Source organism: Tetrao urogallus (genome assembly GCF_951394365.1).
Source record: "Tetrao urogallus genome assembly, chromosome: 9".
Lineage (NCBI taxonomy): Eukaryota > Metazoa > Chordata > Aves > Galliformes > Phasianidae > Tetrao > Tetrao urogallus.
The window spans coordinates 4,091,087-4,110,734 of record NC_136822.1 but is presented as its reverse complement, the minus strand read 5'-3'; positions in this window follow the sequence as shown (position 1 = coordinate 4,110,734).

Sequence of the window (19,648 nt, the reverse complement as noted above, 5' to 3'; positions counted from 1 at the left end):
GGGGTTGAAGCCGAAGTCAAAGGTCATGAGGTTCCTGGCGTAATGGCTGTCACCGGCCTTGGGGTTGTAGAAGCGGTAGGGCTGGCTGAGGAACTCCTCCAGGCTGCGGGCGCGGGAGAAGGCTGACGTGCCCTTGTAGTACACGAAGGAGGACTCCATGAGCTGCACGGGGTTCCTCAGGATGGAGAAGTAGACGGCTGTGCTGGGCACCACTTTCTGTACCTGCAGAGAGAGAAAAAAAATGGAGTTTTAAAGGTGAAGAAGGGTAAAGGGACCTGCTTGCTGGAAAAGCAGAAAGGGTTTCATCAAGTTTGTCTACAGAAGCCCTCAGGAGATGAGCAAGGAGGGCCATGAAGATGCTCAGAGGGCTGGAGCACCTCCCCTACAGAGGCAAGCTGAGGGAGGTGGGCTTCTTCAGACTGGAGAAGAGAAGGCTGCAGGGAGACCTTATTATGGCCTTCCATCGTTCGACGGGAGATTGTGAACAGGAGGAAAATCAACTCTTTGCATGTGTAGATAATGAAGAACAGGAAGAAATGATTTTAAACTAAAGGAGGGGAGATTTAGATTAGATATCAGGGGAAGGTTTTTCCCTGAGAGAGTGGTGAGGCCCTGGCACAGTCTGCCCAGGGAAGCTTTGATGCCCCATCCCTGGAGGTGTTCAGTACCGGGTTGGATGAGGCCATAAGGAACCCGATCTAGTGCTCAATCTAGCAGTTGGTGACTCAGCCTATGGCAGGGGATTGGAACTAGATGATCTTTGAGGTCCCTTCCAACTCAAGCTGTTCTACAACTCTGTGATCTCTGAATGCCTCCATGATTTCCTGGTACCCCACCTTGCTCCTGCCCCACACCCAAGGCCCGGAAGCTGTGCCCCTTACCTCGGGCCGCAGGAAGCGCATGTGGTGGCACAGTATGTTGAACTGAGGAGGCTTCCTAGGGGAGAAGCCCTGCACGAACCTCGCCATGAAGTGGCGTGGGTAGAAGAGCTGGTGGCCGCCCCTGAGTGGGAAGGCAAAGGTGAGGTTGTGCATCTCACCAAAGCGGAAGAGGACGTTCATGACAGTGCTGCTGGCGCTCTTGTGGACCTTCAGGAAAACGATGTTGGTCTTGGGTTTGCACACTTTCTGAAAGAAGGCATCTTCTACCTGCCCACTATCCCCCAGGGCCATCACATCTGTAGAGATTTCTGTCCAGCTCGGGAGCAGTCCTCCTTCCAGCTCTGTCCTGTAGAAGTCATCTGTCCTCAGGAGCTGAGCTGTATCGAGCACGGGGTGTTTGACTGAGTCACCCAAAGGTTGGGGTGGAGAACCCATGGCTTGATGCTGAGGTGGGCTCTGCAATGTCACCTGCATCATCTGGGGTGATGTTATTTTCTTGTGCTCCTCTGCAGCAATGCTGTTTGTGAAGAGGACATCAGTATCTCCTAGAGCTGTGGTGGCACTTTCAGGAACACCTGGAAATATATCCCCTGTGCTTGCTTTTCTGGGGCTGGAGAGTTGGGATTCCAGCTGCGGGGCCGAAAGATGGGCTTTCATCTTGCTGCTCTCTGCAGGCTGCCAAGCCCAGTGAACCTCTTGTTTGTCTGGGCTGCTCTTCTGTGGTGTCACCCGTCTGTTGTAAAGGTGCATCTGGAAACCATGCCGCGTGTTCTCAGAGGGCTGCCTGTACGGGTGATCATCCTCCCTTGGCATGCCGTGGCTCTGGAGGACATAGTCAGGGCTCTCCTGGCTGTGGTCTGTGGTCTGCTGCAGGGCGTGCTCCAGCTCACAGTGACAGCTCCTGCAAAAGGGTGAAGATGAACCGGCAGCAGGAGGTATGGGATCCCTGCTAGGAGGGAATGTGAATGTGCTGTTGGGCTGAGCTGGGGCAATGGCCAGGTTGCTCTAACTGTTTTCTGCTGTCTGGGAATTGCCCTGCCCTCCACTGTTCTTCACAAGTGTATGGGGAGCTTCTCCTACCTGCTGCAGGAAGAGTAGCCACCAGTCCTATGGGAGTGGGGCTGCTGGTAGTTAACTCAAAGGAGCAGGGGAGGGAGGGAGCATGCAAGGAGGGCAGCTCCTCTGCAGCTGTCCCAAAGCAATGCTCCTCTTTCTCTATTCGGGGTGGGCAGCACTACTGCTGGATGTAGAGCTTAATCACGTGGCATGACCAGCCTGGCAGGTCGGGGTGGATGCAGGATGTGAAGGTCTTTCAACATCAACACTGCCATGCCCTGCTGCACTGGAGGAAAGGAGCAAAGCCTGCATCCTGCAAAGTTCTGAGGCCAGACAAGACAAAGCCTGGAGCAGCCTTGTTTGACCTCAGATGCTCTGAGCAGGATGCAGGGGTTGGATGAGAGAGCCCCAGTGGAGTTGTTTCCCACCCAGATTTTCCTGTGCTCTTGGTTGGGTGTGTTTTAACCCCTATCAGTCACTGGTGAAGGGCTGGAGGATGAGGTGCAGGTTTGCCCTTCTATTTGGGACATACCTGGTAGGCTGCAGCTTCTCCACAACTTGAAACGAGACCATGAGGAGGATGAGGAGGCTGAAGGAGACCCAGAGGCGACCTGGCTGGCACCTGTATATTGCCTTCAGGTTCCTGCAGGGAAGCAGACATTTCAGACTACTCACTGCATCACGTGGAGGAAGAAATACATTAGGCACAAGGCAGAGGGAAAAGAGACCTCAAGGCTTCCACGCGACATCCATCAGAAATTAGTTGTCTTCTGTTTATTTTTAATTTATTTTTATCTAGCTTTAAGGTCATTTTCCATGGGTGGAAGAGGTGTCGAGACAGCGATAACCAATGGACATCAACAGCTGTGCTTGAGTAGTGGAGCCTAGTGGAAATTTCCAGCCAGGACACAGATATCACACCAAAAGGTAAACAGTGATAACCGTAAAGCTGCTTGGCTGCTCAGGGATGCCTTGCCAGCACAGCTTTAACAACAGGAGCAGGCACTGCTCACACTCAGCCCTGCCTGGCCGAGAGATGTCTGGTCCCTTTCTATAAACAAAGAGGAGAAGCCGTTTCTTCTCTACCTTCTGTTTCTCTCGGCTCTTGCTGAGATCTGCTATGGGGCCACATTGAGCGTGGGCACCTCCAGGTCCTGGAAAGCTTTTTTGTGCTGCTCACAGGGCTTGGTGGAGCTGGATCTCGATGCTAACCTTACCAATGGGGAATCGGTGAAGCAGCCGGAGGGCTGAGCTTCCTGGAGAAAGGATCATTTTGCACTGCGCTTCTGCTGATGACTACCTGGTGACCTGTCGTGTAATGAGGGCTGGTTTGTGCTGAGGACCTGGTGAAATCCTCTGCTTTGGGTGGGAATGCTGCTGGAGAGGCTGTGTGCTGCTTTGTGGTCTCTGCTGAGCAGGGAGTGGGGGGTTCCAGGGCGGCAAGATGAAGGCACTCAGAAGCTGCACTCTAATCCTCGTTCTTCGACACTGTCCACATCCTTTATCAGTGGGCAGTTTTGGACAAGGGGCCTGAAACTGCACAGACCTGGTGGTCCCAGAGCTGCTGGGAGAGGGATGCTGGGTGCCCTCTCTGCTCCAGTGACCGGTGGTGACAGGCACAGAGCTTTGAATGAATCCCATTGATTTGGGTTTGCCATTAAACTGACTGTGTTCCAGAAAAACAAAATCAAGTGTAGTGACTAACTGTAATTTGCTTCCAGTGGTTGTGCACTGCTTCAAACAAAGGCATGGTTCTGCTTGGATCTCAGCTCACTGAGTTGAAATGCTAAGCTTTTGGGATGTTTTTACTATCTAAAGCATTTAGGACAGTAAAACTTGATGGAAGACACATGCTTGCAAGCATGGTGAGCAAGCTTGCTGCCACCAGCACAGCCTCCCCAAAACTTGGTGACAACCTGCAGGTACCCATGGCCACCTCACTGTCTGGGGCAGGAGCTCAGTAAGGGCAGAAACACTGGGCTCAGGTGGTGGGTCTGAGCTCCAAAAATGAAGAGGCAGAAGTCACTGGCTGTGGAGCACAGACTAAATTGCAGATTCTTCAACAGGTTTGATGCCATCTGGAACAGCAGGCTTGGTGATGCTGCAGCAGTACAGTGCTTCCTTGCAAATGGTGCCGCTCATGCATGCGTGCTTCATGCAGATTTACTTCTGGATTTGCTTCCACTGTGCTCCCCAGGTGGCACCAAACTTTCACCACACCTGTGAAAGGTCTGGGCTCAGAGCCGGCTGCCTTTTTGGAGGTGACTGAGCAAGTGGTTCCAAATATGCCATGCATTGTGGCCATTTCCAGTCTGATTGGGCCTGCACAAAGGCAGGGTGCTTCCTCCAGGCTGCTTACTTGGGATCAAGAAGCGCACGGTGAGGAAGGAGGAGCTGTGGCAGTGGAGATGCTGAGGAGCTGCACTAAAGGCAGCAAAACCAGGATAGAATGGGACATGCAGGACTGTTATGCATATGCTGTAGGTGCATAGGGAAAGGCTGTCCTGCCCTGAAGCGCTCTCTCCCAGCAGGAGGGCTGCCCGTGGGCACTGCACCCAAATCCAACCTTGTCCAGGCTGCTCCTCACACATCTTTCCAAAACGGAGCCTCCCCAGGAGCCCACCTTGCTTTGAGTGCATTCATTGTGTTTGCTGTTTGCAAACAGCATTACAGGGCCTTTCAGAAGATGCTGTTCCTGTCTAGCACATGGAAGAAATGCTGTGCTTGGGGGCTTTGCAGGAAGAGAACTTGCTGTCGCCCCTAACTTCCCCACATTTAACCATTCCCACCACTACTTCCATCTCCAGCCATTCCGCAGCACAGAGGCACTGCAAGGACGTGACCTCTGGGTACAGTACAACCAGTGCTGAAGGAGATAACGCCGTAATTAATAGATAAAATTCCACTTACGTGATCAGGTACCTTCTGAATTTCAGCATGGTGAGCTGCAGCCGTGGCCGAGCAGCGGGTGCTTGCCGTTGGGTTAGCGCGGAGAGTCTGGCAGAGCAAACATGCAGAGCCTGGCTTGTGTGCCTGCATCTGGTGGCCCCTCCCTGGGTGCTGTCCCTCTGGTGCCCTGCTCTGCAGCGCCTGCCCCCGGCTCTGCTCCGGCTGGTGGCAATTTGCTCAGCCGGTCTTGGGGCTGTGGTGGCCCTCAGCAGTGCTTTGCACCGTGATGGGCAGGCTGACCAGGGATGGTAGGGTAGGAGTGGTGGTGCTACGTGTGTCTGTGTCCCTGCTGCCCTCCTTGGTCTCATCCAGGATCCTCTGATGCTCTGTTTTCTCCCATCATGTGTTCTTGCTCTGCTCTTTGCAACTGATCTTTGCTCCTTTTTTTCCGTATCTTGTGTCCTTGCCTTCTTGGCAAAGTCGAGGGCAGACACAGCTTGTTCCTAAGTCCTCGTTGTTGAAAACCACTGTATGATATGATCTCCGTGTCTGTACTGCGGGGAGATCCTGTGCAGACTGGGTTGTGTCTACACGGCTTGGAGGTCATTCTGCTCATCCCTGCTTCAGCCTGGCCTCCTGTGTTCCTCCTGAGGTCTTCACCCCCATACAAGGACTGTGCTGTGCCAGAATGAACAACAGCTGGACTCCCCTGCTTGGAAGCCAGTGCTTCCCAGTCCCAGCATAGCACTGGGTCAGCTTCTTGCTGGCTGGTGAACAGTGCAAGACAAAGGAGAACCAGGAGGCTCTCTTCTATGACAAAAGTCCAGATTCTCCTCCCTTTTCAGCAGCTTTTTCTCTGTACCCTTTCCTTTCAAGGCCCAGCATCCCACTCATCACCAGCAGGGACACAGCCACGATCCTGGGACCTGAGCCCAGACAGCAGGACCAGATGCTGCTTGCGTTTGGCCACCCAACACCTGAGGCAGCAGTGGGAGTGAAGGATGTGATGTGTACCACGAGGGCCCTGGTGGTATGTGTTGTCCCCTCTCCTGTGGCCGTATGTCTCTGAGAGAGGCAGACAGACCTGCCTGAGGTCCCTTGTTCTTTAGTGACAGAAGGGCCCAGCTTGCTCCCTTCCCCCTCCTGTCATCTCTCCCTGGCACAGGCAAGCGCTGCCTCTCCCCGTTCACCTCATCAAAACCACAAGTTTGCTGTAGGGCTGCTGCGTTCTCCACCCATCCTGTGCTCCTGCTATCTGACGGGCCGGCAGCTTATCTCGGAGCTTGGGGCCAGGTGAGAGCTGTGGGCTCGCAGGGTGTGTGGATCAAACCCACTACTATTATTGGGAACTCTGGATGAAGGGATGGAGCTTCTCTCCTCATGTGATCTGAGATGGTTGAGCCCATCTAGGGAGCCATGCTGTAGGGTCAGCAGGACTGTAGGAGAGATCTTATTGCTGCAGGGCATGGGGTATCCATTCCTGGCAGCATCCATGCAGACACGATGAGAGGAGAGGCTCATGAATGTGAGGCTGTCCAGGTTTGATCCTGCTCCTGTTGGAGTGTTTCTTCTTCCTGGACTTGTGGGATTTACTGCTGCTCATCTCAGCCATTTCCCTAAGGACAAAGCTATTTGTCCATGGGTGGGGACCCCACGAGAGTGCCAGTTTGGGGTTGTCATCCTGATCAGCACCTCCTCTATTCCTCTTTGCTGCTGTGCAGCCTCTTTCCTTGTCATGACCATACATCTGTGGAACAGAAACACCAAAGGGAAAGCCATCTGCTCTGCTGGGCTGGGCCAGGGGGGGTGCTGGAGGGCTTATCCCAAGGTTATGGGTATATTGCTCCTTTGTTGGCAAGGGAGGCATCTCTGATCCAGTTGCTAGCCTACACCTGGTGTTAGGGTGAGTAGCAATGTGTGGGAAGGTGACCACTGCTCTGGTGGAGAGCAATGGAGTCCCAAGCTGAGATTTCCATCTCCTGGGGCTGGTCTACTCAGCAAGCATTGCAGGGTGCTCAGTGAGGGCATTCTACAAGCCTCCCCACCATTCCCTAGAGGTGTGAGGTGCATCACTAATACGTAACAAGGCCAGACAAGCCTAAGGCACTACTCATATCCTCTTCAAACAAACAGACAAAGTTTGAAAGGACCTTTTCATTCTCCTCAGACCCAGGTTTTATCAAGAGCCGATGACCAATCTTGCTCTCCTTCTCCTTCACAACGAGGCCAATGTGTTCGGAAGGGTGCGGTTTTGAGATACGGCAGAGCAGCTGGCATGGGTCTTGTCGCGAAGCTTGAGAACAAGCAATGGTTTTCCAGGCTCAACAGAAGGAGTAACAAAGCTTTGCTCTCCAGTTGGGATGCTGTTATGGTGCTGTGAAAGCAAGAATTGGGAGAAAGGCCACCACTGCTCTCAAGCAGTGATTTTCCTTGTCAAACAAGGACAGGACTGATGTGCTTGCATGCGTTGGCAGGAAGGATGGGGATGTAGCCTGGAGAGTGCAGGCAGAAAGGGAGGTTGTCTGTAGGAGTAGGCCTGGAGTCCCAGAGCAGATGAAGAAATGTCTTTTGGGACTTTGCCTGGCTTTTGGAAAAGACACTCTGGTGGCTCCTTTCAAACAAGCACCACTGGTTGCCTAACATGGAGCTCGTGGTTCATTGCGGTTTTACCTCCCTAATCAGAAGAGAGTGTCTGGCTGCTTGAAGAGGCAGCAGCAGTGTCAGTGGTGGGATGGTTTCCAAGAAGAGCCAAGCGATGCTGCAGAACACAGCAGAGCTGGTCAAGGTGTTTTTACCATTCCAGGTTGGCTAGAAAAAATTAAGATGAGCATTGCACACAGGAGCTGGGGGCTTCCTGGGGTGGAAGTGGCCCACAGAGCTTTCCTTAACAGAGAATGGAGAGCGGTGGAGCTCCTGCTGGAAATGGCTTCTTACTTCAAAGTCAAAGCAGAACCTGTGCAAAATAAAGGAAACCTGCTTTTATTGAAAAGAACTGGTCTGCCCTCCTTAAATGCCTTGAAGAAGGAAAAGCATCATCAGAGTGCTGCAGAGAAGCCGTGTCCAGGGCTAGACTTCTCTTAGGAAGGACCAGGAGTAACGTTACTGAAATGCCTGAAGTTGGAGGTACCTGCCTTAAGGCTGTTGTTCCCTTGCCCCATTCAGGTACTTCAAAGACCTGGAGGTTGCTCCCACAAGGAGGAGTTGCAAAAAATACATCTGTTATTCAACTGGGACAGCATCTTTGCTTGAGATGGCTACCAAGTTGTATTTTCTGCAGTCTGTCACCACAACACTTGTGCTTCCCATGCTGCCTACCCCAGCAGCCTGCTGGGACAACCTTAAACCCGTTTTTACCTCTTGATTTGGGTCTTGGTTTCCAGCTGTGCCATGCCTCTTCCCACCAGCAAGACGTAGGCGAGCTGTGGCTAAGGGATGTGCTGTGCAGGACCTGCCTTTTCCAGTCACAAAAGCACGGCCTGAGCAGGAAACTATAGTCTTGAGGAATGCCATGAGGTCTTCATTATCCTGAATCTGAGAAGAGAAGAATTGTGTCTGAGTCCTGCATGCTGCTAAGACTGCTCTTGCTTTCATCATTTCGGTATTATTTTTCCCCTGTCTTAATTTCTTTCCTTTTTGTGTGTGCTTTACCAAAGTAAGGACTTGCCTGCATCATATCCTGCCTACCTGTGGTCACCCATTTGTACTCTGGTATCCTGAAGCTTGTTGGCCTTTGGGGGAGGCAGCAGTGCTACAGGTCAGATGGGCCCCAGTAGCAGCACAGAGGGTGGACACCACGACCTGGGGTTTTCTTAGGTCTGCAGTCCATCCTGCAAAACCCCAGTGGGGGGAAACAGCCTTTTATTTTCCCCCCAACAACAAACTCTTTGTGCAGCGTTGTTTGCTTTTCAGCCCAGTTTCCAGACGGCTGTATTCATGAAACGGCCCATGATAATTTTGACATGATTTTCCCCAGGGAATTCAGCGTGCTGTGTTATCAGCAACGTGCAAGTTTGCTTTCCAAGTCATTTTGAAATCTATCACCCACAGGGCCTCCCCTTCTGCTTGTGGGCAGCCACAATTAGTGCCTACTTAAATTCGTATTTGTTACGTCTGTACTCTTCAGAGTGAGTGAGGCACCCTTATTTAATTCGTTCCTATTAACAGCTCCCTTGGGAAAATGAAGTCAGGTCCCTCTGCAGGGAAGTGCTCATCAATACCAGGCCCCCTATAAAAGGTGCTGAGGGCACTGGAGCCAATGTATCAGGATGGGAAGCTGGGAGCAAAGCATGGCAATAGCTGTGTGGATGCCGGGTAGTATGATGGTACAGGGACAGGTTGTGCTCTGGTGAGCATCTTCCCAGCTTGCTGGTGGGAAGGACCACGCAGAAGGATAAAACAGGGTGGTGCAACCACCAGCCAGAGCTTCTCTTTGGTGTGCAGGAGGCAGTGCTGCTGGATGTGCTCAGGTTGTGGTGAGAAGCACGTTCTTGCTTCTGGCTTATGCTCTTTGGTTTGCATTAGGACTTTGGCCCTTACTTACCTACCACACTTGTTTGTTCTTTAATCTTGGTCACCTTATCAGAAGCCTTTGAACAACAAAATACATCTCTGATCACCTTGGAAACAGGCTCTGCGATTTCTTCTGGGTTGGTTTTGTTGCCAGGGACCTTGGAGATAAGTGTGATCCCTCATGAACCCGGACTTTGTCTGGCAGTCTCCCAGGCCTGTAGCCCTGGCAGGGTCCCAGCTGTCACTGGGGGTCGGTTTCTGCCTTCCCCAACCAGCTGGGTGCAGTTGGAGGCAAAGGGGATGAACTTGCCCTTCCCAGCGCTCTTTGACCATGGAGAATATGGCAACATGCCTCTTCTCAGGGCTGGCTGGCTGCATGGGTTCACCTGCCATCTGTGACGGTTCCTGCTGTGCCTCCCACCCTGGATGATAAGGGTGGTAATGCAAAGCACAAACAGCTGCTTCCCCTGGGGCTGACTTCTACCTCCTGCCTTTGGAGGTGCTCCAGAGCTGTGGAGATGTGGCACTGAGGGATGTGGTCAGCGGGCATGGTGAGATGGGCTGGGGTTGGACTTCTGAATCTCACAGATCTTTTCCAACCTTAATGATTCTTTCCCACCAGATGTTTGCGTGCACTGCTGAGGCCTTTTTCTGTCTGCAGTTCTCCAGGCTGGGCAGTCTCAGCTCTCCTATTTCTTTCTTGAATGAAAGATGCTTCAGACTCTTCAGCATCACTGGCCCTGCGCTGGACTTGATTGGTTACTGCACCTTGTCTTGTCCTGTCCTGGGGAACACAAAGTGAGCCTTGGTGCTGCAGATGTGGCTTGGAAAGTCATGTTTAACCTGGGAAAGGCCAAAGATGAACAGAGACAGAAAAATGGATAAAGGAAGAACCAAATGCTGCACAGAAAGGAAAGGGGAACAGAAGAGAGAGAGGTGATGCAAGTGAAGCAGGGAAACCATGACTCCCCTCTTCCTTTAATGTCCTTTCCAGGGCATCCTGGGGTGAAATTTTGGCTTTTTTTGCCTGCTGACTCAAAACTCTTGTGTGTCTTAAGACATAGGTTGGTCCAGCCTGGCCTGGTTCACATATCAAAATAGTGGAAATGGCCACCAGATGAAGCCCAGTTAGAAGAGCTGTGTTGACTGAGGGAAACCAGGCAGAACAGGAATGTACACAGAGAGTGCCTTTGGGAACAGATCAGTGTGCAAACAGGGTGGGGAGCTCATGCTCTCATGTCACCTCCTATTTATTGAAAGCAGAATGAGGAGCTCAGGTAAACACTGATGTCTTACCTGGGAAAACCAAAACAAAACAACACCATGTTGAAATCAAGGAGAGAGTTTATGACTTCTAGGAAAGCACTGGCATGTAAGTTCGTAACAGCTGCCCCAGAGGTCAGGGTTTGCACTGTGATCTGGCACGTGAAGGAGCAGTGGGGACCTGATGCCCACCTTGCTTCCTAAAGCTGCTCCTCCCAACCACACGTTCCCTGCCAAGCAGAAAGGCACAGACTGGGAGTGTGGGTCTCAAAAGCACTGTGTGGAGAGGTTTCTTGCAGCTGTTTTTATGTTGGTGCTCTCAGACAGCTTGCCTGCAGGTGGCAAGGAGAAGCAGGATATCTCTGTCGTGCAGATGGACTCCATCTCCATGTGTGTTTCTGGGCAGCCCTGGGAAATGCATGTGCTGTGCACCAGGTACGCCCTCGGGAGCAGACAGAAAGGAGGACTGGGAGCACAGGGCAGTGTAGCAAGAATGATATTCAGTTGGGATTTTTCACCACCGGGGAGCAGATCATCGCAGTCTGTGCCTTGTCATCATCGTGATATTTAATTACTGTGTGTGTGAGTTTAGGCTCTGCTTCCAGCAGGGAGGAGGAGCTGGCTGGCTCTGATATCTTTTACAGGCAAGGCAAAACTCAGGACTTTTCACTGTTTGTCCCTGTAGGGGTCATCGAAGCAGCATGGAAACGGTTGATCGGCTGCCCAGGGATGTCTGGGACTGCTCAGAAGCTCCGTGCCCCAAAGAAAGGCTGTTTCTGCCTTGTCCTTCACCACACTTTTCCCACACTAGGTTGATTTCATAGCATCTATTTGAATGGCTGCACTCAGCAGCACAGGTGTCATTCAAAAAGAAGGGGTTCTTCCTTTTTGCAACACCTTCAAGTGGAAAAGTCTGGGAGGCATCTACTGCTTTGTTTTTCAGAATGAAAAGCTTTTTGATTCAGAATGCCTTTATAAACACACCCGCAGCATGCTCAAAGCGTGGGGGCTACTGCTTCTCCCTTTGGCCAGAAGGACGCTGGGCTTGAAGCTCTCCTATGGGGGAGCTGCTCCCTCTGAAGTGTCTGCAGAAGTGCCTTTATTTTTCAGTGAACGAACGAATCCATTTTGCTGCTTTTACGTGGAATGGTGCTGCTTTGGGGAATCCGTGGCCCATGGTGTGAATGGGGAGCGTTTGCGTGCGGCAGCATCTGCAGGTTGACGGTTGGACTGGATGTTCTTAAAGGTTTTTTCCAGCCTTTGTGATTCTGTTTCTAGGTCAGGCTCCTGCTGGACTCCCAGTTGATCTGCTCAATTCTGCTGCAGCCCAGCTGGTGCTGGGGCTGCGGGTAAACCCAGATCCCATCACCACTCACATCCACACTGTCGGTCGGACTAAGTGGCATTAGTGCTCTTTTCCAACCCTAATGATTATATGATAAGTTGTGGCTAAGGCAGCAGGCTGTGGCGGGCCTGAAGTCATGGCATTTCTTGCAGAGCCATTGTGTTTGAGCACAGGCTGTGCAAACCACACCACGTGCTGGGCCAAGGCCACTGCTTCTCATTGGCAGCAGGTCAGAGGTTCAGAAGGACGGGTCTGGGTCCAGAGTCTATGTGTGAGGAGAGCTGGAACCCATGGGTTGGGCGAGGGCTGAGAGCTGCGGGCTCAAGCAGAGGTGGTGCAGAGGGCTGGGCTGGTGGGCAGGGGGCTGAGCTGGGTGCTGCAGACACACAACCACTGAGTGTTTCCTGCTGTGGCCACAAATGCAGTCCTACAGAAAGCCCAGGAGCTGCAGAAGGTGGGCATGGAGGCCTTTGTTATGCTGTGCTTTGGGCATGGATGTTTTCCCTCCCATTGGGTCCTCTAGTTGTGTGTCTGCCGTTGCTGGTTCAACATGGGGGAGGGGGTGAGTAGCGTGGAAAGGCACCCCAAAGCCATGATTGCTCTTTGCAGATGTTCAAACACCCCTCTTCCCAAAGGAGGCAGCTCCAAAAAGCTGTCCAGGGCTGGGACAGGTGTGTTTGCTGAGCAAGCACTGCTGTTTGCTCAGAGGGGACCCAAATTGGGCTGCAGACCTTTGTACCATTATTACAACCTGCACCCTTCTCCTCTGCTGCTGAGGCTTCAGCTCCCTTCCTCTACCGTGGGCCAAGGGAATGACCTTCTTCTGGGTCATTTATTTTCCTCTCTGCTGCTTTTCATTGGTGTTTGTTGGCAAGGCACCAAGGGATTCCTGGCCTACCAGGCTCTGTTTGTATTCCTGTGGCCACATCGGGATGAAGGGCTCTGCATTCAGACAAGAAACTGTGTAGGGACAATGTGCTCCTTGGTGCCTCTCTATGGGGCTCTGGAGTGTAACAAGCTGCTGAGACAGCTTATTTTGACCAATCTGCTGAGACAGCAGGCTGCCCAGAGAGCAACATGAGATCTGAGGAATTTTAGGATGGATGTGGGTACAGTGCATTGTGTCTGTGTCAGAAGAACTGCACATTGTAGCAGGTCACAGGGATGAGCCATGGGACAGAGGCAGAAGGGAACTCGGCCCATCAGCCTCTGCCTTGCTGAGGTGCAGCAAAGGGCCCCTCTCCTCTATTCACCCACTGCTCCCTGGCTCAAGCTGCATGTACCCACCTTGGGCAAGACGCCGTGTGCTCCTAACATGTAACCCTACTCAGATCGAAAGACGTGGATGTAAACCGAGGCAGAGAAGATGAGGCAGTGGGGGTGATTTGGAGTCTGGTTTGATAGCTGCACTTCTCCTGAAGACGGTAGGAAAAGAGCAGTGCGAGGTGGAATTCCTCCTTCCTGCAACTCACAGCAATGAAGAGGAACTTGAAAAGATGGAGAGAAACAAAGCTGGAAGGAACTGTTTGGATTTCAGTGGTGGGAACACTGATGGCAACCAAAATTTCTGCATTCCTGGACTATGCTGTGGGTGCCATGTTCCCATGGTGCTGCTCAGTGCATGAGCCAGGCAGGACCCAGTGGCAGCCCTGACCTCTCCATCAGCATGCCCCAGCATTGTCCCCCAGGGCACATATCCTGCACTCTCCACCCCTGCCTTTCTGCCTCCCCACTTTTATTTTTAAGCAGTCACCTGTGACCAGGAGGAATTACACTGCGGCTGTCGGATCAATGAGCAACCTTTACTTTGGTGCTTGTGAGTATGATGGATTTAACCCTGGTTCATGCTGCAATGTGTTCACAGAATCACAGAATGGCCAGGGTTGGAAGGGACCTCAAGGTTCATGAATCTCCAACCTCCCCTGCCACATGCAGGGCCACCAACCTCCCCATTTAAAACGAGACCAGGCTGCCCAGGGCCCCATCCAACCTGGCCTCGAACACCTCCAGGGATTGACAGGGCATCCACAGCCTCTCTGGGCAGCTGTTCCAGCACCTCACCCCTCTCTCTGTAAAGAACTTCCCCCTGACGTCCAACCTAAATCTCCCCTCCCTCAACTTAAAACCATTTCCCCTTGTCCTGCAGTTATCAAGAGTTGATTTCCCTCCTGTTTGTAGGCTCCCTTTAGGTACTGTAGGCTGCAATGAGGTCACCCCGCAGCCTTCTCTTCTTCAGGCTGAACAAGCCCATCTCCCTCAGCCTGTCTTCGTAGGGGAGGTGCTCCAGTCCCCTGATCATCTTCGTGGCTCTCCTCTGGACCCTCTCCAACAGCTCCCTGTCTTTTTTGTATTGGGGGCTCACAAGAGCAGAGCAGAGGGGTCAATCACCTCCCTGTCCCTGCTGGCCACCCCTCTTTTGATGGAGCCCAGTGTTAACCTCTGCTGGGTCTGGGCTGAGCTGCTCCTGGTGCCTATGTCTCTCCTTAATACCCGGACAGCCTGACTTGTAATCAGTTAATCCTTTAATTTGGCTTTGATAATGGTAATGGTGGGAGCAAGCTGTCCCTGGGCACCATGTGTGCCCACTGCTGCAGGGTGCTGCAGCAGGGTGGTTGCCCTCGGAAGATGCCTATCCCTTGGATAGCAGAGGAAGGCCAGATTTCACTTCAGAGGGCTGAAACAGAGTGAGAAGAACCTGTATTATTTTGCTTCTCCTCAAATAATGCCTTCACATTCTACTAGTCAAATTATTCCATTAAAACAAGCCTAGTTGCCTGCCCATGACAGGGAGGTTGGAACTAGATGATCTTTGAGGTCCCTTCTAATCCAAGCCATTCTATACATCTATGGAAATGCCCCACTGCAGTGTCTGCAGTGCTCCCATTTGTGCTAGCATCCTTTGTGTGAGGCAGGAGAGGAGATGGGCTGATGGCTGCAGCTCCCCTGGCATGCACTGCCATTACACAAGTGTGATATCCTTGTTGCAAGGCCAGCCAGGTCTTTTCGTGGGGATTTCCCACTGCAAGGGGAATGTGCAAGAGGAACAAACGTGTTATTTGCAATTGAATCTTCACAAAGCCTTTCGTGCTGTTTGTTGATGTTATTTCTCCAAGGCATGTTTATAGCAGGCGGGGTGTTGTCTGCTCAGAGCTGTGGGGCTCCTTCAAGAGCCAGCACTCAGCAGAAACATTTGGGTTGGTGACAAAATCATCACTGATGTGCACAAAACGTAACTGCCCAAAACAAAGCGGGCCACAGATGGACTGAGGTATGGTCTCACTTTCCCACTCGAAGGTCAGGACTGTGTTCTCCCTTTTGGTGAGTAACATTTCACACAGTGTTGCACTGATGACCGCGCACTGGTGATTCTTGAAGGCATTTTGCATCTTTCTGTCCTAAGGAGCAGTGAGGCACTGCACAGCTGCCCAGGGAGGTGGTGGGGTCACTGTTCCTGGAGGTGTTCGGAGCCATGGAGACGTGGCACTGAGGGATGTGGGCAGTGGGCATGGTGGGGTGGGTTGTTGGTGGGTCTGATGATCTTAGGAGCCTTTTGCAACCTTAATGATTCTAAGGCTATGGGCACAACTCTTATTCACTGCCAGTTCCCCAAAGGAGTTAATTTTCACTTCCTTCTGGGATAAGAAGATTGGTGGCATGACGCTATTTCTCCCCATACAGTGTCCTTTGTCTGTAGCATAACCTATCATTAAACTATGGAATGAAACCTCATTACCCCCACCTTATGCAACTTTCAGCAAAGCCACCTCCAGCCACAAGTCTCCTCTTTTCTCCTTCACCACCCCGTCACCAAACTCCGTTCCTGGAGCCAGCTCCAGCCAGACACGTGCCCTGAAGCCCCTGCACCTCTCTAGGATTTCTGCTCCTTTATCCTGGCAGCTGGAAATGCCCAAGAGGATTAAATTGCCGGGGGGGGGGTGTCTAAAAGTCTTCAGGAGGGGATTTGAAATCTGCTTAGCTTAGCCTTTTGCTCCCCACTCTTTGCTCCTCCCGGGACTCTTGGTATTTCTCAGAGTTTTATTATTTACCATATTGCAAAACAGCAATTTCTTGGAAGGGATAGAGTGGTTTGAGAGCCAGGCATTGGAACTAGATGATCTTTAAAGATCCTTCCAACCAAAACCATCCTGTGATTATATGACCAAGGAACGGCATGGTGAGGATGGGAGGAGCTGTTCCTCACATGTGCCAGGGTTTTATCTTGATGAGAACATCTTGACTGTTGACCAGGAAACTAATTCCTGTGCCACTTGGGAGGAACGGGGGGGTTGGTTGAAAGGTCAAGCCTGCCTGAGAGTTCTTGAGACTTAACGCAGGCAGGGGAGGTCTTGCTAGTGCTATGGTGGGCATTAGCACTGGTAGGGAAGAGATGCCTTCTGCAGTCCTCTCTGCTGGCTGTGCAAGGAGTGGTGGACCCTAATCCATAGTGAGCAGTGCACCATACAGGATCCAGCAGGCTCCCAGTCTTTACACATGGATCAGGATCCGTCTCTGTGTTAGCTGGGAAATAAGGAGTGCTGCCTCAAGGGGAGCTGGCAGGTCACCACTATCCTTCTTTCCCTATTCTGGCACAGTATGAAGCCATTTTCTTCCCCCACTCCTGCAAAGAGCTGGGGGAAACTCTGCTCTCATTGTGGACTGCAAGCAGTAAGTGCAACACTGGGATTTGGGAAAGCAGGGAGACAGATGGAGGGTGTCCAGCAGCCCTGGGGTTACTGCAGAACACTGTAGGTGGACTTGCAGGTTACATGATGCAGAGATTGGTAGAATCCAGTTAAGGATTTCCAGGAAATCTCTTTCTACTTCATATCTAGAGCACCTAGAAAATGACTCTCGGTAGTTAATGAATTAACGAAGGTCATTCCTCAACTTCTTTGCATCGGTTTTTCCAGAAGAACACTGTGCTGCCAATATTTAACCACTGGTGTCACATTTGGGCATTTCGCTCAGAAGGATGTGGTGTTTGCATGGCTCATGGCTGTTGGATTGCCCTTGCCATGTTCAAGAACCTCAAACAGAGAGAAAAATTAATTTAACTAGGGGTCGAAAGGTCTCCAATAAAGACTAAGCCTCGCTGTTATTCTGAAGCCCAGTTTCCATTAACTCCCTTCAATGCTGATTCAGAATGACAAAATGGAAGGGAATGCTGGGCAACGTATGTTCTGTTGGTTACAAAATCACAGCTGATCAGCCGGGAGATGGGACTGCCATAAGAGCGTTTACTGCTGCCAAGGAAGGTGGCTTTGGCCAGGACACGTGTAATAATGTGTGGTGGTGGTGACAGGTTAAAAATGAGCCATTGTGAGGCTCTGCATGAGGATAGGTGTTTGGTATTAATGATTACCGTGAATAAGCTAACTGGAAAGGGGCTGAACAGCAAATGGTAGAGTTCACGTTGACCTATTGGTGACCTGACCCCTTTCCCGCTCACTTGATGCCCAAACCTCATTTCTGGCTGCAGAGCCATCTTGCAGCTGAACACAATGCCTGGTGGGGGCTGTGCCAGCCCAGCTGGGCTGCCCATGGGCTGTGCAGGGCGATAAGAGGCTCAGCTCCTGCTCCATGGGCCCATTCCAGCAGCGCTGAGCACTGCCAGCCCCTGGATGTCCAAACAGCAGCTGAAAGAGCTCCCAAAGCAGAGGACGTAGCTGAGTGTCTCCTTGTATAGGTGCAGTGGATGTGGCTCAGATCTGGCTGCACCTGAGAATGGCTGCGATGTCTTATGATCCACTCTGCCACCATCTCCCTCCTGTCCCCTTCCTGCACGGATACTGCCAGTGGCCTGGGATCTGTCACCATTGGGGAACGTCTGTGCTCCTGCTCCTTCTGCCCAGCACCTAGATGTCCTTGTGAGCCCCAGCTCCCTTCTCCACTGGAAACAAGGTGGTGTTGGGCACCCTGAGCCAGATGGCCCTGCTGGAGCAGGGATTGGGCCAGAAGGACCCAACCGCAGCCATTTTGTGCCTCCTTCTCTTATGTTCTGCTCCTCCAGGATGGCCCAGTATCTCCCCACAGGCATATGTTGGTAGTATTTACTGATATTGATAGTCCTTTCTTTCCTGATTATCAATATTTGCTGGTTTGTTCCCACCAATATTTAGGAAATACCCAGGAAGCAGGCATGAAAAGAGCTCCAACAGCTCCATGATTCCAGCAGGAATCAGCCCACCGTGCCTTCCTGTGTTCCTTTCCCAAAGCTCACCATGAACATCACAGCTCCCAGGGCTGCATGGAGCTGCTGGTAACCCTGTTAACCTTTGGGTTAATCAAGCAAACCGGAATCCTTCATTAGAAGGAATGTCACTAATTACATAGCTGAGGAGCTAAGAGAGCACAAATCACTGCTGAGCTCAGCAGTGGGGCTGGGGGATTGCTGGAGGCTTGGTTGAGAGGAGGCAGCTTCTCCACCAGGAAAACCTTTTTCTCATCAATGCTGGGCATTTGCTGGAAGGAGAGCATGCACAGGGTTAAGGTTAGGGTCATGGGGCTGTGGCACTGTCCTGCAGAGATACTGTGCAAGGTAGGAAGTGTTGAGCTGCTGGTACCTCCTGGTCAGGCCAGCATTAGCACCTAGCCAGAAATGCAAACCTGCACTGGTATGACACGGTAAGCAGCTCTGGGCAAGAGGCTACAGCCTGTGGCTAGGCTTAGTGCTGTGAGCCACAAAGAGCTGCTTAAAGTGGACAGAGGGCTCTTTGTTTGCTGTGTGTGGTTTAGAAATTAAGCAATATTTAGAAGTAAATATTGATTCAAGCAACATCTGCTCCCACTCTCCACTGGCCAGTTTGGCTCATCCCAGGTAGAAAACAGCATATTGCAACACAGCCCAAACCTGACACCAAGCATTTCTCCTAATCAGTGGGGAAATAGGTTCATGGCACGTCCTGAAAATAAACTAACCACACTGGCTCTGGAGCTGGAACACAGCCTCAAAAGTGGCCTCTGGGTCCAAAGAAGTGTTGGAAGCATGCTTCTGGAAAGACTGCAGGATGTTCTTGGGGCATTCGTCAGGCACTGGGAATGCCAGGCTGACCTCAGTCACTGCTGGGCACAGACACACTGGCAGGGCTTGCACTGCTGCTGGAACCCTGTGCTGACTTGGGAGTCAAGCAGGTGCCTGTTGAGTGCCAGGCTGTGTCATCTGTCCCCCCTGGGCTACCAGCAGGGAGCTGGGAGGGAGAACTGGAAAATGGAAAGGGAAAGGGAAAGGGAAGGGGAAGGGAAGGGGGAAGGGGAAGGGGAAGGGGAAGGGGAAGGGGAAGGGGAGGGGGAGGGGGAGGGGAAAGGGAAGGGGAAGGGGAAGGGGAGGGGGAGGGGAAAGGGAAGGGAAGGGAAGGGAAGGGAAGGGAAGGGAAGGGAAGGGAAGGGAAGGGAAGGGAAGGGAAGGGAAGGGAAGGGAAGGGAAGGGAAGGGAAGGGAAGGGAAGGGAAGGGAAGGGAAGGGAAGGGAAGGGAAGGGAAGGGAAGGGAAGGGAAGGACTGTGGAGATGTGGCACTGAGGGATGTGGTCAGTGGGCATGCTGGGGATGAGTTGGTGATTGGGCTTGGGGATCTTAGAGGTCTTTTCCAATCTTAATGATCCTATTCTATTCTAAAAATGCATTCCCATCAAGCTGCCTTCCTGGCCTTTACCTGCTGTGACACGACCTGTGGACAGCACAGGATGGATCTGGAGCCCAGCTGCTGGA